Here is a 23,118-nt window from a genome sequence, read left to right on the forward strand (position 1 = left end):
TTCCTCAGACAGTATAAGCACAACATGGACATGGCTCCGACCAGGACTCAGCTGCAGAGTCTTTGTCAGAAGAACAATGAAAGCTTTAAAGAGTACGCCCAGAGATGGCGCGAGTTGGCTGCGAGAGTTCAACCCCCTATGTTGGAAAGGGAGTTGACTGACATGTTTATCAGCACTCTGCAAGGTGTGTATATGGACCGGATGGGAAGTTGCCCATTCGGAAGTTTTTCTGACGTCGTCATCTGTGGCGAAAGAACTGAAAGTTTAATCAAAGCTGGGAGGATTCATGATGCGGGTTCTTCGTCATCCTCGAAGAAACCCTTCTCTGGGGCACCTCGCCGTAGAGAAGGAGAGACCAATGCTGTACAACATAGAGGGGGTGTGTACAGAGCAAGTGCAAACAGAGACCAAAATCGTCCGGTGGCTGCAGTGACTATTCCTGCACCTCAGCCTCGTCAACAACAACAAAGGGCTCAACAACCACAACAACCACCACAACAACAACAACAACGTCCCTATCAGCCGAGACAGGGTCTGCAGTCTAATAGAAGATTTGACCCGTTACCCATGACGTATGCTGAGCTTTTGCCTGAGTTGCTCAGATTGGGTTTCGTAGAGTTGCGTACAATGGCTACCCCAACAGTATTGCCGCTTGGTTATGATGCAAATGTCCGTTGTGATTTTCACTCTGGGGCACCAGGCCACCATACTGAAAGATGTCGGGCTTTGCAACATAAGGTTCAAGATCTGATCAATGCTAAGGCGATCAATTTTGCTCCGGTGCCAAATGTAGTGAACAATCCTATGCCGCAGCATGGTGGGCATAGGGTTAACAATGTTGAAGGAGGAGAGGTTGAAGATTTGGTTGTTGATGTTGAAGACATTCAGACTTCTCTGTTGATAGTAAAGGGCCGTTTGCTGAAGGGGGGTGTTGACCCAGGTTGTAATGAAGTTTGTTTGGGTTGTTCTGAAACTACCAATGGTTGCGACCAGTTGAAGGCTGGTATTCAGAGATTAATTGATGAGGGCTGTCTCCAGTTCAGCCGGGCTATTAAAGGTAATGGGTCAGTGTCTACTGTCACCATTTATTTCAAGCCGTCTGAAGGACGAGGTCGAGGGACTGTTAGTACCTCAGCAACAAACAATACTCCGGTTACCATTCCACCTCCGGTAACCATCAATGCACCAACTACTATTGTTGCGCCTGGCAGAAGGCAAGTGGAAAATAGTAGGGCTGTTCCATGGAGGTACGACAATGCCTATCGCAATGATAGAAGGGCTGGTAATCAGACTAGGCCAGTGGTACAAACACCAGTAACAATCAGTGCTCCTGTGAGGACTCCTGTGGTCGCAAGTCCTGTGGTGGACAATGTAGGAGGGCCAGGAGGTTTCACTAAAAGCGGGCGACTGTTTGCTCCTCAGCCTTTGAGGGATGCTACTGCTGAGGCATCTGCAAGGGCTAAGGGCAAACAAGCTGTGGTTGACGAGGAACTGACTCAGAAGGAGGCTGAGGGTTCTTTTGAAAAAGACGTTGAGGAGTTTATGAAGATCATTAAGAAGAGTGACTACAAGATCGTAGATCAGCTCAATCAGACTCCGTCAAAAATTTCAATACTCTCTTTGCTGATGTGCTCTGAGGCACACCGGGACGCATTGTTGAAAATGCTGAACATGGCGTACGTCCCGCAAGAGATATTCGTCAACCAGTTGGAGGGTGTACTAGCCAATGTGAGTACCAGGCACGGTGTAGGTTTCACTGACCTAGACCTAACGCCTGAGGGACGTAATCATAACAAAGCCTTGCACATCACTATGGAGTGCAAAGGTGCTGTTTTATCTCACGTGCTGGTGGACACCGGGTCATCCCTGAATGTCCTACCCAAGCAGATATTGAAGAAGATCGATGTCGAGGGAGTGGTGCTCACTCCCAGTGACCTGATTGTGCGTGCTTTCGACGGATCCAAACGGTCTGTGTTTGGTGAAGTCACTTTGCCGGTAAAGATAGGTCCGGAGGTGTTCGACATCGTGTTCTACGTGATGGACATTCAGCCTGCTTATAGCTGTTTGTTGGGGCGGCCATGGATTCACGCCGCTGGAGCAGTCTCGTCGACTCTCCACCAAAAACTCAAGTATGTCTGGAACGGTCAGATTGTGACCGTATGTGGCGAAGAAGAAATTCTGGTGAGTCATCTCTCCTCATTCAAGTATGTTGAGGTCGATGGCGAGATCCATGAAACCCTGTGCCAGGCATTTGAGACTGTGGCGCTTGAAGGGGTAGCTTGTGCTGAGCAGAGGAAGCCAGGTGCTTCGATTACATCGTACAAGCAAGCCAAGGAAGTTGTGGACTCCGGCAAAGCTGAGGGTTGGGGCAAGATGGTTGACTTGCCAATCAAAGAGGACAAATTCGGCATTGGGTACGAGCCTCTCCAAGCAGAGCAAAGCGTACAAGAAGGTCCGAGCACCTTTACCAGCGCTGGGCTGATGAACCATGGAGATGTCTTTACTACTGATGGTGAAGACAGTGATTGTGATTTGGACGTCTGGGTCCGCCCTTGTGCACCAGGCGAGTCTATCAACAACTGGACGGCTGAAGAAGTGGTCCAAGTTACTCTACTGACAGAGTAATTTTCTTTTGTTTTTTCATTTTTGCATGAAAACCCTACGTTCTGCCCAAGGCGTAGTGGTACATTGTAGGGCCACATCATGTTTACAATGTTTATAAATAAAGGACGTTTTGCAATCAAATTTTGAGATCTTTGTCTTTCTTTTTTTGGTTCTTCACTTTTTTCAAAATAATAAAAATGGCAATGTTTTTGTTTTTCGTGACTTTATTGGAATCTTTTTCTAAAAACAAAACATTAAACATGCAGAAGTGATATTTTGGCATCCACTGTGAGCGACTCTGTTATGGCTCATTATGATTTCGACAATCCCATCTACCAAGCTGAAGAGGAGAGTGAGGAAGACTGTGAACTCCCTGCTGAATTGGTCAGACTACTGAAGCAAGAGGAGAGGGTCATCCAACCTCATCAGGAGGAATTGGAAATCGTTAATCTGGGTACTGAGGACGCCAGAAGAGAGGTCAAGATTGGGGCTGCTTTAGAAGACTCTGTCAAGAGGAGGCTAATTGAGATGCTGAAAGAATATGTGGAAATATTCGCCTGGTCATACCAAGATATGCCTGGGTTGGATACAGACATTGTGGTGCATCGGTTACCTCTCAGAGAAGAGTGTCCGTCGGTCAAGCAGAAGCTTCGCAGAACTAGCCCTGATATGGCTGTCAAGATCAAGGAAGAGGTTCAGAAACAGTGGGACGCAGGTTTTCTGGCTGTTACTAGTTACCCACCGTGGGTTGCCAACATTGTTCCCGTACCAAAGAAGGACGGCAAAGTCAGGATGTGTGTCGATTTCCGGGATCTGAATAGGGCGAGTCCGAAAGATGATTTCCCATTACCTCACATCGATGTATTGGTTGATAATACGACTCAATCCTCGGTACTCTCTTTCATGGACGGTTTCTCAGGCTATAACCAGATCAAGATGGCGCCAGAGGACATGGAAAAGACGACATTCATTACGCCTTGGGGCACATTCTGCTACAAAGTCATGCCATTCGCACTGAAGAATGCCAGTGCTACCTATCAGAGGGCAATGACGACTCTCTTTCATGACATGATGCACAACGAAATCGAAGTGTACGTGGATGATATGATTGCAAAGTCGCAGACAGAAGAGGAGCACTTGGTAAACTTGCAGAAGTTGTTTGACAGACTGGTCAAGTTCAAACTGAGGCTGAACCCGAACAAGTGTACGTTTGGGGTGAGATCCGGGAAGCTGCTAGGCTTCATTGTCAGTGAGAAAGGGATTGAGGTAGATCCAGCAAAAGTTAAAGCTATTCAAGAGATGCCTGAACCGAAAACGGAAAAGCAAGTCCATGGGTTTTTAGGGAGGTTGAACTACATTGCAAGGTTCATATCTCATCTAACTGCCACATGTGAACCAATTTTCAAACTGCTCAGAAAAAATCAGGCGATCAAATGGAATGATGATTGTCAGAAAGCTTTTGACAAAATCAAAGAATATCTACAGAAACCTCCAATCCTGATTCCTCCAGTTCCAGGGAGACCACTGATAATGTACCTATCAGTCACCGAGACTTCGATGGGGTGTGTATTGGGTCAGCATGACGAGTCTGGTCGAAAAGAGCATGCCATATACTACCTAAGCAAAAAGTTTACCGACTGTGAAACAAGATATTCACTGCTCGAGAAAACTTGCTGTGCTTTGGCCTGGGCTGCTCGCCGACTAAGGCAGTATATGTTGAACCATACTACTCTGTTGATTTCTAAGATGGATCCAGTCAAGTACATCTTTGAGAAGCCGGCTCTCACCGGACGTGTCGCTCGTTGGCAGATGATCTTAACAGAGTACGACATTCAGTACACGTCTCAAAAGGCCATCAAAGGTAGTGTATTGTCAGACTATCTTGCCGAACAACCGATCGATGATTATCAGCCTATGATGTTTGAATTCCCTGATGAAGACATCATGTACCTGAAAGCGAAAGATTGTGAAGAGCCACCTGTCGAGGAAGGACCGGATCCTGATGACAAGTGGACACTGATGTTCGATGGGGCTGTGAATATGAATGGTAACGGTGTTGGTGCAGTATTGATCAATCCCAAAGGTGCTCATATACCTTTCTCTGCCAGGTTGACTTTCGATGTCACCAACAATGAAGCTGAGTATGAGGCTTGTATCATAGGGATAGAAGAAGCCATTGATCTGAGGATCAAAACTCTTGATATATTTGGAGATTCAGCTCTAGTGATCAATCAGGTCAATGGAGATTGGAATACGAACCAGCCGCATCTGATTCCATATAGAGGTTACACCAGAAGAATACTGACGTTCTTCAAGAAGGTGAAGCTGTGTCATGTCCCCCGGGATGAGAACCAGATGGCTGATGCGTTGGCTACTTTATCTTCCATGATAAAGGTTCATTGGTGGAATCATGTGCCACATATTGCTGTGAATCGACTCGAGAGGCCTGCGTATGTGTTTGCAGCCGAGTTAGTTGTTGCGATTGATGATAAACCGTGGTATTATGACATCAAGAACTTCCTCAAGACTCAAGAGTATCCTGAGGGTGCGTCGAAGAATGACAAGAAGACCCTGAGAAGGCTAGCTGGAAGCTTTTACTTGAATCAGGATGATGTGTTGTATAAGCGGAACTTTGACATGGTCTTGCTCAGATGCGTGGATAGACACGAAGCAGACATGTTAATGCAAGAAGTGCACGAGGGTTCGTTTGGTACCCACGCTGGTGGTCATGCAATGTCGAAGAAATTGCTGAGAGCCGGATATTACTGGATGACTATGGAATCCGATTGTTTCAAGTACGCTCGGAAATGCCATAAGTGTCAAATCTATGCTGATAAGGTGCATGTACCACCAAGCCCGTTGAATGTCATGAACTCGCCTTGGCCGTTTGCCATGTGGGGCATTGACATGATTGGGAAGATCGAGCCTACTGCTTCTAATGGACATCGCTTCATCTTGGTTGCGATCGATTACTTCACCAAATGGGTAGAAGCAGCTTCTTATGCCAACGTCACCAAACAAGTGGTTGCCCGGTTCATCAAGAAAGAAATCATCTGTCGTTATGGAGTTCCTGAGAGAATCATCACTGACAATGGTTCAAATCTCAACAACAAGATGATGAAAGACTTATGCAAGGATTTCAAGATTGAACATCACAATTCTTCTCCTTACAGACCAAAGATGAATGGGGTTGTAGAGGCAGCTAACAAGAATATCAAGAAGATTGTGCAGAAGATGGTCGTTACGTACAAGGATTGGCATGAGATGTTGCCTTTCGCTTTGCATGGGTACCGTACCTCAGTACGTACGTCGACCGGGGCAACCCCCTACTCCCTTGTGTATGGTATGGAAGCAGTCCTACCTGTTGAAGTGGAGATCCCTTCTCTGAGGGTACTCTTAGATGTCAAGCTGGACGAAGCCGAGTGGATTCGAACAAGGTTTAATGAGTTAAGCCTTATCGAAGAAAGACGGTTAGCAGCTGTGTGCCACGGGCAGTTATATCAGAGAAGGATGAAGCGAGCCTTTGATCAGAAAGTGCGTCCTCGGACATTTCAAACTGGCGATCTGGTTTTGAAGAGGATCCTTCCTCCCGGTACAGATAACAGGGGCAAGTGGACTCCTAATTACGAAGGTCCATATGTTGTGAAGAAGGTCTTCTCCGGTGGAGCCTTGATGCTTACAACTATGGATGGTGAAGATTTTCCTTCCCCTGTTAACTCAGATGTAGTCAAAAAATACTTCGCATAAATTGACCCGCTGGACAAAAAGAATAAAAGAGTCCAGGCAAAAATGGGCATCCCGGCGAACCAAAAACAGAAAGAAAAGGTTCGGGCAAAAGTTAGGGATAAAAATGAAAAAAAATTGTACACCCGGTAAGTCGAAAACCCGCAAGGGCGGCTTAGGCAAAAATGGGTATCCCGGTGGATTGAAAACCCGAAAGGGCGATCCAGCCAAAAGAGGGATTAAAGCGAAGACTACAGTCTGAATTATCGGTACTTCATTATGCTTCGTCAGCTGCCATCTCAAAAGATGCGATCGGTCCAGTCATTCTTCTCAGAAAGCAAGGAGTTGGGAGGAAACTGATGATCTACGAGTTATAACAGAGTTGGGAAACAGTGAATGCCGCGTTCACATTGCCATTAGGATAGTTTATTTTTCCTTTTGTGCGCAATTACCTCTTTCTAGGAATTGCTTCCCCATGTATTTGCCTTTTCAGGCACACTTGCAATCAATAAAAAGTCGTTATTCAGATAAATTGCTCTCTTGTTTTTACTTTTACTGTTTTGTTTACAAAAACGTCCGAATTTTTGATAAACATTGCATATAAAAACATGAAGGCTAAACAATGACGTGCAAAAGATTAAAACATTTGAAAATCATTTTGAATGTTGAGGACACTTAAGCGTATCTTGTCCATGTACCCCCTGGGGCATCTGTTATTCTGTTATTCTGTTTCTGCACATCATCACATCAGTTAAGTGACGTGCAGAAACACTAAATATGCAAGAGTTGAATCCACAATTGAAAGAGTCGAAGCTTAAAACGGACACACACATGTCACAACAATTCCAAAACAAATAAAACCAGCATAAACAAGGGGATATCACAATAGAAAAGCTGCAATAAGTTCCACGCCAAATGCAACATTGTCGTTAACCACAATTCAGCGATACATAGTAACGACATCAATCTTGCATTGGAGCTATTCCCAAGTGTGCAACTCTCTTTCAAATCATCTTCTCGCTTACACCAAAACAAAAGCATCTGTCATACAACCTAGCAGAATCACACAGAGGCACATATTGGCATATGTTCCATGGCATCAAAAAGAGAAGAAAAGTCTAAATCACGACCTCACAGCAAGGGTGCTTGGATTTGCGTGAGAGGTAAAGCATAGATTGACACTGTTAAGAATCCATGTCTTTCATGAGCATCCAAGGTTGGTTCACTATGATAACAGAAAATTCTTAGTCAATGCAAGTTATAATAAGTGGACTCAAATAAATAACTGCAAGGGATGGCTGTAGCGGTGTATTCGTCGCTATATGATTTATCGATTAAACCATAAGCAAGAGATACATTGAAATTTCGAGTCGCCACCGCACTTTTATTTATCCAAAGGATTGGCTAAAAAGCGAACAAAAGCCTAAGAAGTTTTACACGTAGAAAACTAATAAAAAGATCAGAGAGTCTGGGTAAGGGGTAAATTACGCAATGGGAAGGTGTTAGGCACCCATCACGTCCTAGGTACTCCTAGGGAGCCCTTTTCACACTTGTTGTATAAGATTGTTATTTGTTATGACATAAGTATTGTGCAAACATGATTGGGATGATGAGAAAAGAATATACAATTTTTATTGGGTTTGAACGGATGAACCCGCTGCCTACGTACCTTCCATCAAAGGTAAGTATCAAAACGCCGTAGTTCGGCTAAAAGATTTCCAAAAGTTGGTTGGGTTCAATTTTAAACACAAACCCTAGGTCTTACGTTATCCACGGGAGAAAACTCAACCTTATACAAACAACCACGTCCACCATGTGAGAACAGCTTCAACTTGCCAGGGAGGGGTTAACCCTATAATAGGCAAGGAAGACTTACAATTCAATCACTAAAGACAGAAGGTGAGATTAACATCAACCACTAAGATAAATCAAACCTCTAGCTCATGTATGAAAAGATTAACAATGGACAAAGCCAAAACAATTGAATGAGTGAAGTTAATTGATTGTGATTATGAAAATGAAGTCAAAGTATGATTAAGATTGATTTGAAAGAAGTGTTATGAAAATGAGTTTGAAAAAAGGTCAAGGACTTGAGTCCAGGGTTTTAGTTAGAAAACATGAAGATGTTTGCACAACAACTATGTCAAATTTGAAAAGTAGAGTGTGAAAAGGTTTAGGACATAATGAATGATGAATGGATGGAGATGGATTGTAAAACTTCTTAGAAGGTTCACTTCTTGAGATCATATAGGAGATGATTCAAGTGCGTCCTTTGGAATAGCAATGGATAATAACAAACAAACAAGAAAGAAAGCGGATATCGGATGCCAATCACTGGGCTTATACCAATCTCCTAAAATAAAACTGGATATCAGATGCCACTCAATGGTCTTACACTAATCTCCTCAAACAAAGAAATAAAAGGCGGATACCGGATACCAATAAATGGATTTACACCAGTCTCCTAAAACAGAAATGGATATCAGAGGCCACTCAATGGACTTATACTAATCTCCACAAAAGAAATCAAAGAATGAAAATATGGAAAGTCAACTGCCAATCTATCTGGACTTAGGTTAACTCCACAGATGCTCATAGGAAATCCAATGCCACATTACAGGGACTTACAATGGATCCTCACATACAAGAACAAAAGCAACAATATGGTCACAGGAATGCAAATGCCAACTTACAGGGACTTATAATTGCAACCTCTCATACAAACAAATAAAACCAATTATGATCACTGGAAAGCAGATGCCAACTTACAGGGACTTATAACTGTATCCTCACATACAAATCAAACAGATCAAATTATGATCACAGGACAACAGATGCCAACTTACAGGGACTTATAACTGTATCCTCACATACAAACAGATAAAACAGAAGATATGAGTGACCAATGAGGTCTTACACTCTATCATTCCATATCATAGGAGCAAATGCCAAAGCAATGGACTTACACTTGTCCTCAATGGGTAAACAACAATGATAGCATCATAAAGACAAATGAGATGATCATGCATTAATGGCAATTGATAATGATAAATGCATAACATACAAGCAAACAAGTGCATATGAAGCAATCAATCAATCAATGAATATCAAACAGCACACTCTATAGCCAAACAAGGGGGCTCACACAAGAGGGTTTGACTATGAAAGTCCACTGTAATAGGTAAATGTCGCTCTTAACCTTGCCATTGAGAGGCTAAGGTGAAGCAGATGAAAGGAGATGAGGGGTGTGCCTCATTGCTCTTATCCCTAATCAGGGAGAGCATTAGAAAGTGTGGGAGCTCAGAAAGATGGAGCTCTTTCCACATTATTGACTCGATAGATCTTGGGTTTTGATCTCAATGCTACAACCATGTAATGGGAGCAAGGAGAGGACACACTGAATAGTAGGGGATAGGCTACTTATCCCTTTGATCTACCAATTGCCTTACTTGAAGGACTTTTCCTGCTTGGGACAAATATAAACACCCACAAGCATTGCCTCTTAAGGAGGACTTCAGACAGTTTGCCCGGTCAAATAACAGACCGGGTCTCCAGACTACATGAAGAAGAAGTAATTATACCTCAAAGCAAATTGCTAAATAGCAAAGCAAAGCAAGTTCAAAGAACTTAAGCAACTAAAGTACCTGAAAAAGTCAAACCAATTAGTAAACAGTTCAACAGTTTAAAACAAAAGGAATGGATAAACAACAGTCAACCACAGAGGGACCAATGTGCAAAGCACAAGACTCAACTATATGAGTCACACCTACAAAACAAGGGTTAGCACATGATATATATAATCCAACTCAATCAAATTTGAATGATCTTTGAGGCATTGGTGCTTAACCTGAAACATTAACTCAATTGTAAGCTCAAAAGACCACTAGGACTAGCCTAGGGTCAAAGATGAAAGAAAAGGTCAAAACAGCAAAGAAAAGTCAACCCAATTCATGTTCAAACATTTAAGAAGCTACCTCAATTGGATTCACAATCAAATCATGCATCATTGTCATTTTATAGACCAAAGAAGTCAAAACATGGCAAGAGGGACCACACAAAAGGTCAACAGCAAGACCAAGCTCAAAAGCAATCAAAAACAATTCCAAAAATTATGAAATAATTCATACTCAATCACAATCCATAACATAGCATGCATATACAATTTCAGCTCAATTGGATCATGGGAAGATAGTCAAATAAAATCAAGAAGTCAACACAATATCAAGTGTGCACAAAGAAGTCAACGAAACTAGTGTCATCTTCAAAAAAAATCATAACAAAAGGAAAACAGATGAGAAATGGATGGGATTAACACCAATGCAAAGCTCAAGATGTCTAGTATGCACATATGAAATTTCATGATAATATAAGAAGATATGAGAATTTCACAAAGGATTTGGCAACATGTATCACATAAAGTCAACAATTGACTAGGCAGGGAAGAAAATTCTCAAACAAATTGGAAATTGCACAATTAATTCCAAGAAAATTCACACATCAACTAGACATATAAGAGATGGCTCATGCAAAATTTCACATTATTTGGAAGCCAGGAAGCATGTGAACAAAAATCATGAATTTGCATATCATTGGTGTGACACAAATTGTCACACCCTCGTTCAAAAATTCATATCTAGCAAACCACAGATGATAAATGCACAAACTCTACATCAAAACAAAGATGAATGAGTCTAGTTTCACCACAAAAAATTTCAGAACCATTGGATGCATCATGATCATTTCACAAAAAGATTGGCAAAAGGTACCAAATAAGCATACATGTTAAGAACCCTAGAGCCATTTAAAATCCAGCCAATCAAAAATTCAGCAAAAATCATTATTAAATAATAGACATTCATCTGATCATTATGCAAAAATTGGCATGAAATTTGGAATTGAAATGGATTAGAAATGATTTTTGCAAGTTGAGGAATAATTTGGAATGAAAGAACAAAATAACATGAAAGGGAGGTCAACCATGGTTGACCGAGTGGCATGGTCGTAATTTTGGCCATCATTAATCAAAACGGTGCGTTTTGGCATGGGGAATGAAATGTTCTCATTGGCTGAAACCAATGGAACAGTACCAACAAGCAGAAAAACCAAACAGCAGCCAATCGCATGGGAGTTTTGGAAATGTCATTAGGGTTTTGGAACTTGGGGTTTTAACAGCATAGCAAGGCAACCTCGTGTTATCACCAACATCAAAAACAAAGTTCAAACACTATCATACAAGCAGCATGGCAGGATTAGAGAACCTCATGCAACATCACACAGCAAACCAACCAAAACATGAAACTCAGATTTCAGGAAATGCAGCAGGGTTTTGGAAGTGCAAGCAAGCACTATGACAAACATATTCCAACTAGAGATGCACAAAGGGCCTGGCCACGAAACAGTAAGTTTCTCATGCAAATAAGAACAAAGGCAACAGCCAAACATAATTCATGAGTTCTGGGCAGCTTAGGGTTTTTTTTGAACAGCAGGGCATATTCCTCTTCATGGCTCATCATCAATTCGAACAGCATGGCAAACAGCATGGCAGTAACAGTATGTTCATGCAATCACAAGCAACAACAGCAGACACGATTCTGGGAAAAAACTGGAAACAAGCTAGGGTTTGCACACAACAGGGCAACCTCATCTTGCCCATCTCATCAACATAAACTGAACTCAACCAGGGATTCATGAACAAAATGGCAACTAAACAAAGACATTCAGGTCACATTAAACAACAACAAACAAGACAATTCATATAAATTTCTGGGTTCTTCTAGGGTTTTAAAACAGCAGTAACCATTTTTAACATTCAAACATGAAAGGATCGATTCACCCAGAAATCGAAAGTGACCATATCAATAGAGCAAACAAACTTCAAACAACACAAATCCATAAGCCAAATGCATTGAAACACATTAAACAGCATGCATCGAACAAAAATCATCATGAACAGAAAATTTCAAATCCAGATATTTCACTCAATACTCACTCATTTTTCATGATTCAAGTTGCACAACAATCAGCATAGCAAGCTCTATCTAACACATGGCATGGATTAGAGAAAAAGGATAGTCGAAATCTTACTTGGCTGTGAAGAAAATCGAGCAACAGTGGTTATTTGTATGCTTCCAGCTCAAACAGAGGTCCACAATGCTTTGGAATGAAGGAACCTTGAAGAACTTTAGCTCAAACTTGCTTGAAACTTCCAAATCTCGATTTCACCATTATTGGTCCTTTGAAAAACAGAGCTCGAAAATGGCTGTCCAGCTGTGGTTTGAGGGTTCAAAACGCTTCACAAGGTTGTCCAAATGATGAAGGAAGCAAGGGTACTCGAGGATTTTGAAGATTTGAGCAGAAAATACAAGTCGAGCAAAAATGCAAGAAGGAGAGAAAAGAGTGTATTCTGATCTTTGGAGGCTGTGGCTAGGGTTGGTTTTTGCTGAGAATGAGCTTTTATATTTCTGTTTAACATTAGCTTAACAAATGCTAAACTTGCTTATGCTAAATGAAACCAATTTGCAATTTGCTAAGTTTGAACCAAATGAACATGGAGGGTGCAAGGTCTGGCCGAGTTTTGGGCCTTGGCAAGTTGCAAATACCATATGAAACAAATCCCAATTGGCCAAATATGCTGAAAAGCCTTAAATCAAAAAGTCAAACTTTGGTCATACTTGAAATGAATAAAGTCTAGCTTAAAAATGCCATTTTGATTGGCAAGGTTTTAGCACATGAAATTTATATTTTTGGAAAGAGGGGATGAAATGTGGTTTGTAGGAAAAAACCCCACCAAATTTGGCCTTATGGTTCATGAGATATGGCTTGTTGAAGTTCACAAATTTTTGAAATTGAATTGATCATATCTTGCAAACCATACATGGGATTTGGGAGTTCTTGGACTTTTTGAAAATGGGAGAACAAGATCTTCAACTTTCATGTTGGGAAAAAATTCATTTGAAGCTTGTATCATGATGTAAGTTGAGGATCAAGAAGTTTCCATTTTTGGCAGTTGAAATTACAGGTCCACTTTCTATTTTGGGAAATTTTCTGTTTGTCTTGATTTTCTTCCATGATGAGGTTTGACATGATAGATGAGGCTTATATAGGCATGAATGAACTCCTTCAAATCAATTCCATCCATCAAAATCACTGATTAAATCCACAGTTGACCAAGTTTGACTTTCTGTTGACTTTTCTAGGGTTTTGCATGATTGAACCACTTCCGATGAATTCCAAACCCTAAATCCTTGAGAACTTGACTTCAAATGATGTCCCAAGTTGTATGAACTCTTGATTATGGATCATGGTGCCCAAATTCTGCAAGAATGGCCACCATCCACTGCTTTGACTGACTGTGACTGATTTTGACCTAATTGCTGATGATTGCTTCAACTGCAAGCAACAAGGTTAAACTGACAATATTTTTGTACTTTTTGATTGATAAACATATGAAAAGCAAAGATATACAAATGCAAGGTATGCTTGGTGATCAAGAAATCAACCCACAAGGCAAACTACCCACTAGGAGGGAAGCTAGGGCATGCAATGATCCTTGAGGCCATGATATGATATGATATGGGCCATGAGGGATCTTAGGGCCAAAATTGGGGTCTTACAGATGCCCCTATTTAAGGTCATTCTAGCCGGAGGAGTGAAGTTTAGAAATCTTCATCTCGACGCGGTAGAATGGGCTTAAATAACAGTAATGAGACAAATTTTGGTCCCTAAGAGACCTCATGATGCAAATGTATGCATGCAAAAGACACAAACTCTGTGGGGAATATGATTCACACAGAAGAAAAAACGATCCATCGGAGTAGTATACTCACCAGGAACAGAGACTCTACAAGACTCTAGCTGGGGATAAACAAAATTGACACAGCGTGAACAAGACACGACTCTGATTGGGAAATAACAGAAAACAGACTGGAGAACTCACTGGGGAGTGAAGGACTCACACTGGGGAAAAGAAAAATTCCGAAGGAAAATAAATCCATTGGAGAGACACAAGCTGACTCCTGGGGGAGAAGCAACAAGAAAATTTCACTGAGGAAGCACCAAAGAAATGAGATGTTACCAGGCATAAGGGTAACAAAAAAACAGGAAAATCTGACTCCACAGGGGGACCGAGGTCATATTAGGGAGCAGAAAGGAGGGAACACCAAGGATACCGGTTACTGGGTATATAATAGGTGACCGACCAAAGCGTGAATTGGATTTCACTTCCAATACACTCATCATCCTGAAGAGAGCTAGAAAAGCAAACTTGTTAAAAGGATGGACATTCAATTCCACAAGGAATATGAATCTTACTCTGAGGGGAAAACAATCAAAAGATTAACCCAAGAGTGAACGAAACATATTATTCATTACCGGCAGACCGTGAATAATATATTCGAAAGGAAAATTATCCTGAACCGGTTACTGGGTTGTTTATAGGATAAAATCCGAAGACGTGAATTGGTTTTCACTTCCAAAACACTCATCATCCAAAACACAAACTGGTTAAAGGATGGACATTCGAATCCACAACGGGAAAACGAATCTTACTCAACTGGGAAAGATCAACAAAGGATTCCGACCAAAGAGCGCATGAGACATATTATTCATTACCGGCAGACCGTGAATAATACACTCGCATGGCAAGAAACACCAGGGATACCGGTTACTGGGCATATAATAGGTGATCTACCGAAAACGTGAATTGGATTTCACTTCCAAAACACTCATCATCCGAAAGGAGGGCTTGAAAAAGCAAATCGACTTACAGGATGGGCATTCGAATCCACAACGGGAAAACGAATCTTACTCAACTGGGGACACAAACCCAAAGAGTGCATGAGATACAATATCCATTACCGGCAGACCGTGGATAAGAATACTCGCATGAGATATATTATCTATTACCGTCAGAACGTAGATAATAAACTCGCATGGTAAGAAACACCAGAGATACCGGTTACTGGGTATATAATAGGTGATCTACCGAAAACGTGAATTGAATTTCACTTCCAAAACACTCATCATCCGAAAGGAGGGCTTGAAAAAGCAAATCGACTTACAGGATGGGCATTCGAATCCACAACGGGAAAACGAATCTTACTCAACTGGGGACACAAACCCAAAGAGTGCATGAGATATAATATCCATTACCGGCAGACCGTGGATAAGATACTCGCATGAGATATATTATCTATTACCGTCAGAGCGTAGATAATAAACTCGCATGGTAAGAAACACCAGAGATACCGGTTACTGGGTATATAATAGGTGATCTACCGAAAACGTGAATTGGATTTCACTTCCAAAACACTCATCATCCAAAACACAAACTGGTTAAAGGATGGCTATTCGATTCTACAAAGAATATGAATCTTGCTCAGTTGGGGAAAATCAACAAAGGATTCCAACTAAAGAGCGCATGAGATATATTATTCATTACCGGCAGACCGTGAATAATATACTCGAAAGGAAAAGACACCAGAGATACCGGTTACTGGGTATATAATAGGTGACTAACCATAATAGAGAGACAATCGATACCAAGCATCCGGGTAAACGAAAGACAACTCAAAGGGATAAATTGCAAGCATCCGACAATTATCCGACAACAAAGAAATATTCGACTCCGCAAAGGGAAATAACGAATCTTACTCGAACAGGGAAACGCAAAAGGCTTCGACTGAGGAGTGCATGAGATATATTATTCATTACCGGCAGACCGTGAATAATATACTCGCATGGAAGATTATCCACAACCGGTTACTGGGTTAATGAAGGATAAATCAACCGAAAAGAAAGGCATCAGGATACCAAACTAGGTATATAATGATGACCAATCAAAAGGGAGCAACAGACATTACCGACAAAAGGGTAAATGAAAGGTGATCTGCTGAGGATAATTTGCAAGCATCCGGCAATTATCCACAGGGACTAGCTGGGGATGCATTGGTATACAACCAATGATCTGGGGAACAAATCACTAGCAAATGGTGAAAGGACCCACTGGGGATAAAATTGCTAGCATACGGCAATTATCCACAAAAGATTTGCTGAGGATATAAGTGTTGATCTGAGCAACTTATACAAGCAAAGGAAAATCGACATCAAAGACTAAATGAAGATAACCACAAAATTAGGGTTTACATCTACCGAATACGGGGTAGAAGACCAAAAACTCCGCGTGGGGATAGAACAAATCACAAATCCGCACGGGAAACAAGATAGGGTTGATAATAAACCACAAACTGCTGAAGAGCAGGAAAATAGGATTTACGACTACCGGGTAGTAGGTAGAAAACCAAAACTCTGGCTGGGAAATAAGAGGTGTATAACCACAAATTCTGCCAAGAAAGCCAAGAAAGATAGGACTTACAACTACCGGTATGAGGGTAGAGGCCCAAAATCATTCCGCTGGGGAACAACCCACTGGGAAGCACAAGATATTTGACAAATAGCCAATTCGGGAATAATCCGAAAAGACGGACTGAATCAAGACACGTCCTAATGAGGATGTAACTCAAATAGGAAAATCCATCCCAATATATATGTTGGGAGGAAACGGGAGAAACCGTCATCCACGAGGATATATCTCAGTGGGGAACTGCAGAAGGAAAGACAACATTTTCTGCTTATGGGGTTGACTCTATATGGAGAGATTTTAAACACCCGACATCTGCTTGGGGAGATCTGTAAAAAGATCTATATCACCATAGCAGGAGACATAACAAACAAAAGATATATGGCGAGAAATGCAACATGAATATCTGAATGTTTATGAATATGCATGAATATGCGTGATTTATGTTTGATGAATGCTGACAAAACAGACAATTCTAACACAAACAGGTTCAGGAACCGGACGTCCGGTATTATACTTCCAGGGGAAAAACCAACTGGAGAGCCAATTTGCGGAGATCTGCATGCTGTAAAGCGAAGATCTGCGAATACTGCTGAAGAAGCAGAGGAACAGAGATATCAGGAAACAACCCAATCAGGGTACAGAAAGTCACAACGGGCAAAACAACCACCAAGACAAATCTGTAGGGGAACAAGAGAAAACCCAAAGATATCTGCAAGGGATCCCAGTGTCAACTGAGAAACAAAAGTGCGCATAAGCACGGACTGCTGTAGAAGCAAATCCATATAACTCCGCTGGGGAATAACCCACTGAGGGAGAATGATATCATCCAAATAGAGTCGAACTGCATAAGCAACTCTACTGGGGAAAACTGTCGGCTACTCTCTTGGGAACAAGCCACTGAGGGAGGACAGATAAAACAAGTAGATTCTGCAACGAACCACTCCACTTGGGGAGAATACACAGCAAACTGATCACAACAAGTAGATCCTGCAATATAAGCCACTCTACTGGGGATCACAAACAGTCAGGAAATTAATCCGTTCACTGGATGGTAGAGCCATCATCCGACCATATCGGGGATTGAAGGAGTATTCAACGGGCGAAACTGCCACAACGAACACTCTGCAGACTACGCTGAGGAAAAGATGGTTGAAATACACTGGGATATCAAACCAATCAACCACTGAGTAGGAAAATAAATCCTGCTCTGCTGAAGAGAATAACTCTGATGGAGAGATAGCAATAATTCCGCAGACGACTTCGCCGGGGAAAAGGTAAAGTGCTGGGTATCAAACCACTGACTTACCGAGTCTTCAAAAAGAAAGCGATCGTGCTGAGTAAACAGACAATTCCGCTGGCAACTGCACTGGGAAAAGTGACAACGACTCTGCTCGCAAATCCGATGGGGATATCAATAACCGCTCTACTTGCGACTCAGAGGGGAATATCAATCAACAGTTATACTCATGACCGCGCCGAGGAGACAAATAAAGTCTGGGGATACGACCCACTGGAGAAAGTGACGGGGCACCAAGATGACAAACCATCAACCGCCGAAACTTCTCAAGAAAACACCCATGTTGGGGGAAAATTGCTGCTGGAGAAAACGAAATCTTCCACAACACTCTGCTTGCGACTGTACTGGGGAACAACCCCAACAACAACTCTGTTTGAGGGACAGCCCCAACAAAGATCTGAAGAAAGAAGATACAACCAAATCAGGAATATGAACGAATGTCTTACCTGTTGGAAACCATGCCACCCTCGGGAGAGCACTGAGATATTCTTGAGTATCCTTTCAATCTTGTGAATGTTCACTTTGTTTAAAACAAAGATTTGAAAAATTTGATTTGTTTAAAACAATGACATTTTATCAATTTAAAACATGCAAAACATTTGTTGAATTGAAACAAATAAGAGTGCAAATGATTGGATAAAAAGCTCAAATTGATTTGATGGAATGGTAGCCTGCAAATGGCAAGACTCCATAGATCTGTACAAATTTGGAATCAGTGATATATATTGGAAGAGGGCTACATTGAACATAATGATTCTTTCTCTACCAATTTGAATCTCGATGTATCCGAAGCTTCGGTTGACGACGAATCGAGAATCTTCTGACGAAATGACGACTGGCGAACAGAAAGTCTTGTCAGGATGTAGTTACTTGCCAAAATCCCTAATTTTTGCCTAGATTTCCCTAGGGTGAGGTACTCAATCTAGCGGGATGCAAATATATCTTTTTTTCAAGTCTCTAATTTTTGCCTGGATTACCCTTGCGGGTTCTCCACCGAGACGCTCATTTTTGCCTAAGCCGCCCTTTCGGGTTTTCAACTTAGCGAGCTATTCTGTTTTTTTTCATTTGCATATACTTTTTTTTAGGCAAAGTATCTCTTGACTGCATCTGAATTCACAGGACGAGTGAAATCCTCCCCATCCATTGTTGTAAGCATCAAAGCACCGCCTGAAAAGGCTCTCTTAACAACATATGGACCCTCGTAGTTTGGAGTCCACTTGCCCCTGGAATCGGGCGCGAAAGACAAAACTTTCTTGAGCACAAGGTCACCTTCTCGGAACACGCGAGGCTTGACCTTCTTATCGAATGCTTTCTTCATTCTTTGCTGATATAACTGACCATGACACATGGCAGTTAATCGCTTCTCTTCAATCAAATTCAACTGGTCGTAACGACTCTGAATCCATTCAGCATCAGTCAACTTGGCTTCCATCAAGACTCGCATTGATGGGATCTCCACCTCTACTGGGAGAACGGCTTCCATGCCATAAACAAGAGAGAAAGGGGTTGCCCCTGTTGAAGTGCGTACAGACGTACGATATCCATGCAAAGCAAATGGCAGCATCTCATGCCAATCTTTGTACGTGACAGTCATCTTCTGGATGATCCTCTTGATATTCTTGTTAGCAGCTTCAACAGCCCCATTCATCTTAGGCCTGTAGGGAGAGGAATTATGGTGTGCAATCGTGAATTCAGCGCACAACTCATCCATCATCTTGTTATTCAGATTGGATCCATTATTAGTAATGATCCTCTCTGGCACACCATAACGGCAAATCAACTGGTTCTTGATAAACTTCACAACCACCTGTCTGGTTACATTCGCGTATGAAACGGCTTCAACCCATTTGGTGAAGTAATCAATTGCTACGAGAATAAACCGATGTCCATTGGACGCTTTCGGCTCAATCATACCGATCATGTCGATTCCCCACATAGAGAAAGGCCATGGTGATGAAATCACATTCAGGAGTGTCGGAGGAATATGAATCTTATCCGCATAAATTTGACACTTGTGACACTTCTTCACATATTTGCAACAGTCAGACTCCATTGTCAGCCAATAGTAGCCTGCTCTCAGCATCTTCTTAGCCATGGCATGTCCATTGGAATGAGTACCAAATGAACCCTCATGGACCTCAGTCATTAACAGGTTTGCTTCGTGTCTATCCACGCATCTGAGCAAAACCATATCAAAATTTCTCTTGTACAGCACTTCACCACTGAGGTAGAAACTGCCTGACAACTTTCTCAAAGTTTTCCTATCTTTCACAGATGCCCCAGGCGGGTAGACCTGGTTCTGGAGGAAATTCTTGATATCAAAATACCAAGGCTTGTCATCTTTCACGTCTTCGATTGCAAATATGTGAGCGGGTCTGTCCAAGCGCATCACAGTAATGTTGGGGACATCATTCCACCATCTGACTACTATCATGGAAGCAAGCGTAGCAAGGGCATCTGCCATCCGATTATCCTCTCGAGGAATGTGATAAAATTCAACTTCTGTGAAGAAAGTTGAAATTCTCCTTGCATAATCTCTGTATGGAATGAGACTTGGTTGATTTGTCTCCCATTCACCCTTGATCTGATTGACAACCAAAGCTGAATCACCATATACATCAAGATATTTGATTCTCAAATCAATGCATTCTTCAAGTCCCATAATACAGGCTTCATACTCCGCCATGTTATTCGTGCATTTGAAAGTTAGCCTTGCTGTAAACGGAATGTGTGAACCTTGAGGAGTAATGATCACTGCCCCAATTCCATTCCCATATTGATTAACAGCGCCATCAAACACCATCGTCCATCTGGAACCAGGTTCTGGACCTTCATCAAGTGTAGGCTCATCGCAATCTTTCATCTTCAAATACAGAATTTCCTCGTCAGGGAAGTCATACTGAACAGACTGATGATCTTCAATTGGCTGGTGCGCTAGATGGTCAGCCAAGATACTACCTTTGATAGCTTTCTGAGCTCGATACTCAATATCATACTCAGACAACAGCATCTGCCAACGGGCAATCCTCCCAGTTAAAGCAGGCTTCTCGAAGATATACTTAATTGGATCCATTCTGGATATCAACCAAGTTGTATGATTAATCATGTACTGGCGCAAACGCTTAGCAGCCCAAGCCAAAGCACAGCACGTCTTCTCAAGTGTAGAGTACCGAGACTCACAATCAGTAAACTTCTTACTGAGGTAATAGATAGCAAACTCCTTCTTCCCTGATTCATCTTGTTGACCGAGTACACAACCCATCGAGCCTTCAAGAACTGTTAAGTACATAATCAGAGGTCTTCCTTCCACAGGCGGAGACAAAATCGGAGGTTCTGACAGATAATCTTTGATACTGTCGAAAGCTTTCTGGCAATCCTCGGTCCAATCATGAGACTGATCTTTCCGAAGGAGCTTGAATATCGGCACACATGTGGCAGTCATGTGGGATATAAATCTGGAAATGTAGTTCAAGCGGCCAAGAAAACCTCGGACTTGCTTCTCAGTTTTGGGTGCGGGCATCTCTTGTATTGCTTTGACCTTTGCAGGATCAACCTCAATACCTCTTTCACTTACCACAAAACCCAACAACTTGCCGGAACGGACTCCAAAGGTACATTTGTTCGGATTCAGGCGAAGTTTGAACTTTCTCAGACGCTGAAAAAGCTTCAACAAATGCTCAATATGCTCCACTTCCGTTCGGGACTTAGCAATCATATCATCAACATAGATTTCTATCTCCTTGTGCATCATGTCATGAAACAAGGTAGTCATAGCTCGTTGATACGTGGCTCCGGCGTTCTTCAAACCGAAGGGCATCACTCGATAACAGAATGTTCCCCAAGGTGTGATGAATGTTGTCTTCTCCATATCCTCTGGCGCCATCTTGATTTGATTATATCCGGAAAATCCGTCCATAAAGGAAAAGACTTTGAATTTGGCTGTATTGTCTACCAACATGTCAATGTGTGGTAGAGGAAAATCATCTTTAGGGCTAGCCTTATTCAAATCTCTGTAATCAACGCACATACGGACTTTTCCGTCCTTCTTAGGAACAGGCACAATATTGGCCACCCATTGAGGATATGTCGAAGTCACCAGAAACCCCGCATCAATTTGCTTCTGAACTTCCTCTTTGATCTTCACTGCCATATCTGGATGAGTTCTTCTGAGCTTCTGCTTCACAGGCACGCACTCAGGCTTCAAAGGCAGGAAATGTTGCACAATATCTGTATCTAAACCCGACATGTCTTCATAGGACCAAGCAAAGATATCCGAAAATTCTCGTAGCAAGCTGATCAAATCTTCCTTAACAAACTCTTCAAGAAGTGCCCCAATCTTCACCAGGCGGACACAATCCTCAGACCCCAAGTTGACTGTTTCCAAGTCTTCGAGATGCGGCTGAATGATCTTCTCTTCGTGCTCAAGGAGACGGGTGATCTCATCAGGAATCTCTTCAACATCATCTTCCTCTGCCTCAAATACAGGGAATTCAAAATTGGGAGATGGCGTTGGATCATTATGTTCAATGGGTTTTAGAATCAACCTGCATAATGATTTTGGTTAAGAAAAACTTCAGAATTTTAGACAAGCAAATCATTATGCAGATGAAAAATGTTTGCTTTTATTGCTTTTGTCTTTATGGTTTTTTGTGATCACTGATTTCATAAAGAAAAGCAAAAAGTGAAAACAAAGGAAAAACAAATGTTTAACAATGCAAAAATTGAATGAAAATATCATTGTATATATGCTTTGCCAACAATGTCATCACTTCTCCTTTTGGCATGGGAGAAGGGTTTTAAACAAAGTGAACAATTTACTCTGATCTATGGATGACTGTAGGAACATCTACAGCGACCCAATTGTGGCAGACACCACCAGGAATAACAAAATTGTTCAAGTCTTCTGCATCTTCTTCTTCAATGATAGCAGCAGCCTCCTCTTCTGGTTGATCAGCATGGATGAATCTTCCACTCGTGAACAAACCTTGCTCGTTGAATGCCCCAGAACCATAGCCAATGCCAGCCCGAGATCGGTTATCTTCAAGTTCAAGCACTTTCCCTAATCCAGCAACTGCACCACATTCAATGGCCAGCTTCGCATCTCGGTAGGAAGTGAATGAAGGAGACTTCTTCT

General features: G+C 41.9%; 1 long non-coding RNA gene across 1 annotated transcript in view; it reads right to left on the bottom strand.

The window, feature by feature from the left end:
- Positions 1–7,081: 7,081 nt before the first annotated feature.
- Positions 7,082–23,118, bottom strand: part of LOC127128105 (uncharacterized) — a 28,889-nt gene continuing 12,852 nt past the window's right edge. The window contains exon 3 of the long non-coding RNA XR_007805683.1: positions 7,082–7,552. This is a non-coding gene — a long non-coding RNA (uncharacterized LOC127128105). The remainder of the gene's footprint in view (positions 7,553–23,118) is intronic.

Source organism: Lathyrus oleraceus, chromosome 3 (assembly GCF_024323335.1).
Source record: "Lathyrus oleraceus cultivar Zhongwan6 chromosome 3, CAAS_Psat_ZW6_1.0, whole genome shotgun sequence".
Classification (NCBI taxonomy): Eukaryota; Viridiplantae; Streptophyta; class Magnoliopsida; order Fabales; family Fabaceae; genus Lathyrus; species Lathyrus oleraceus.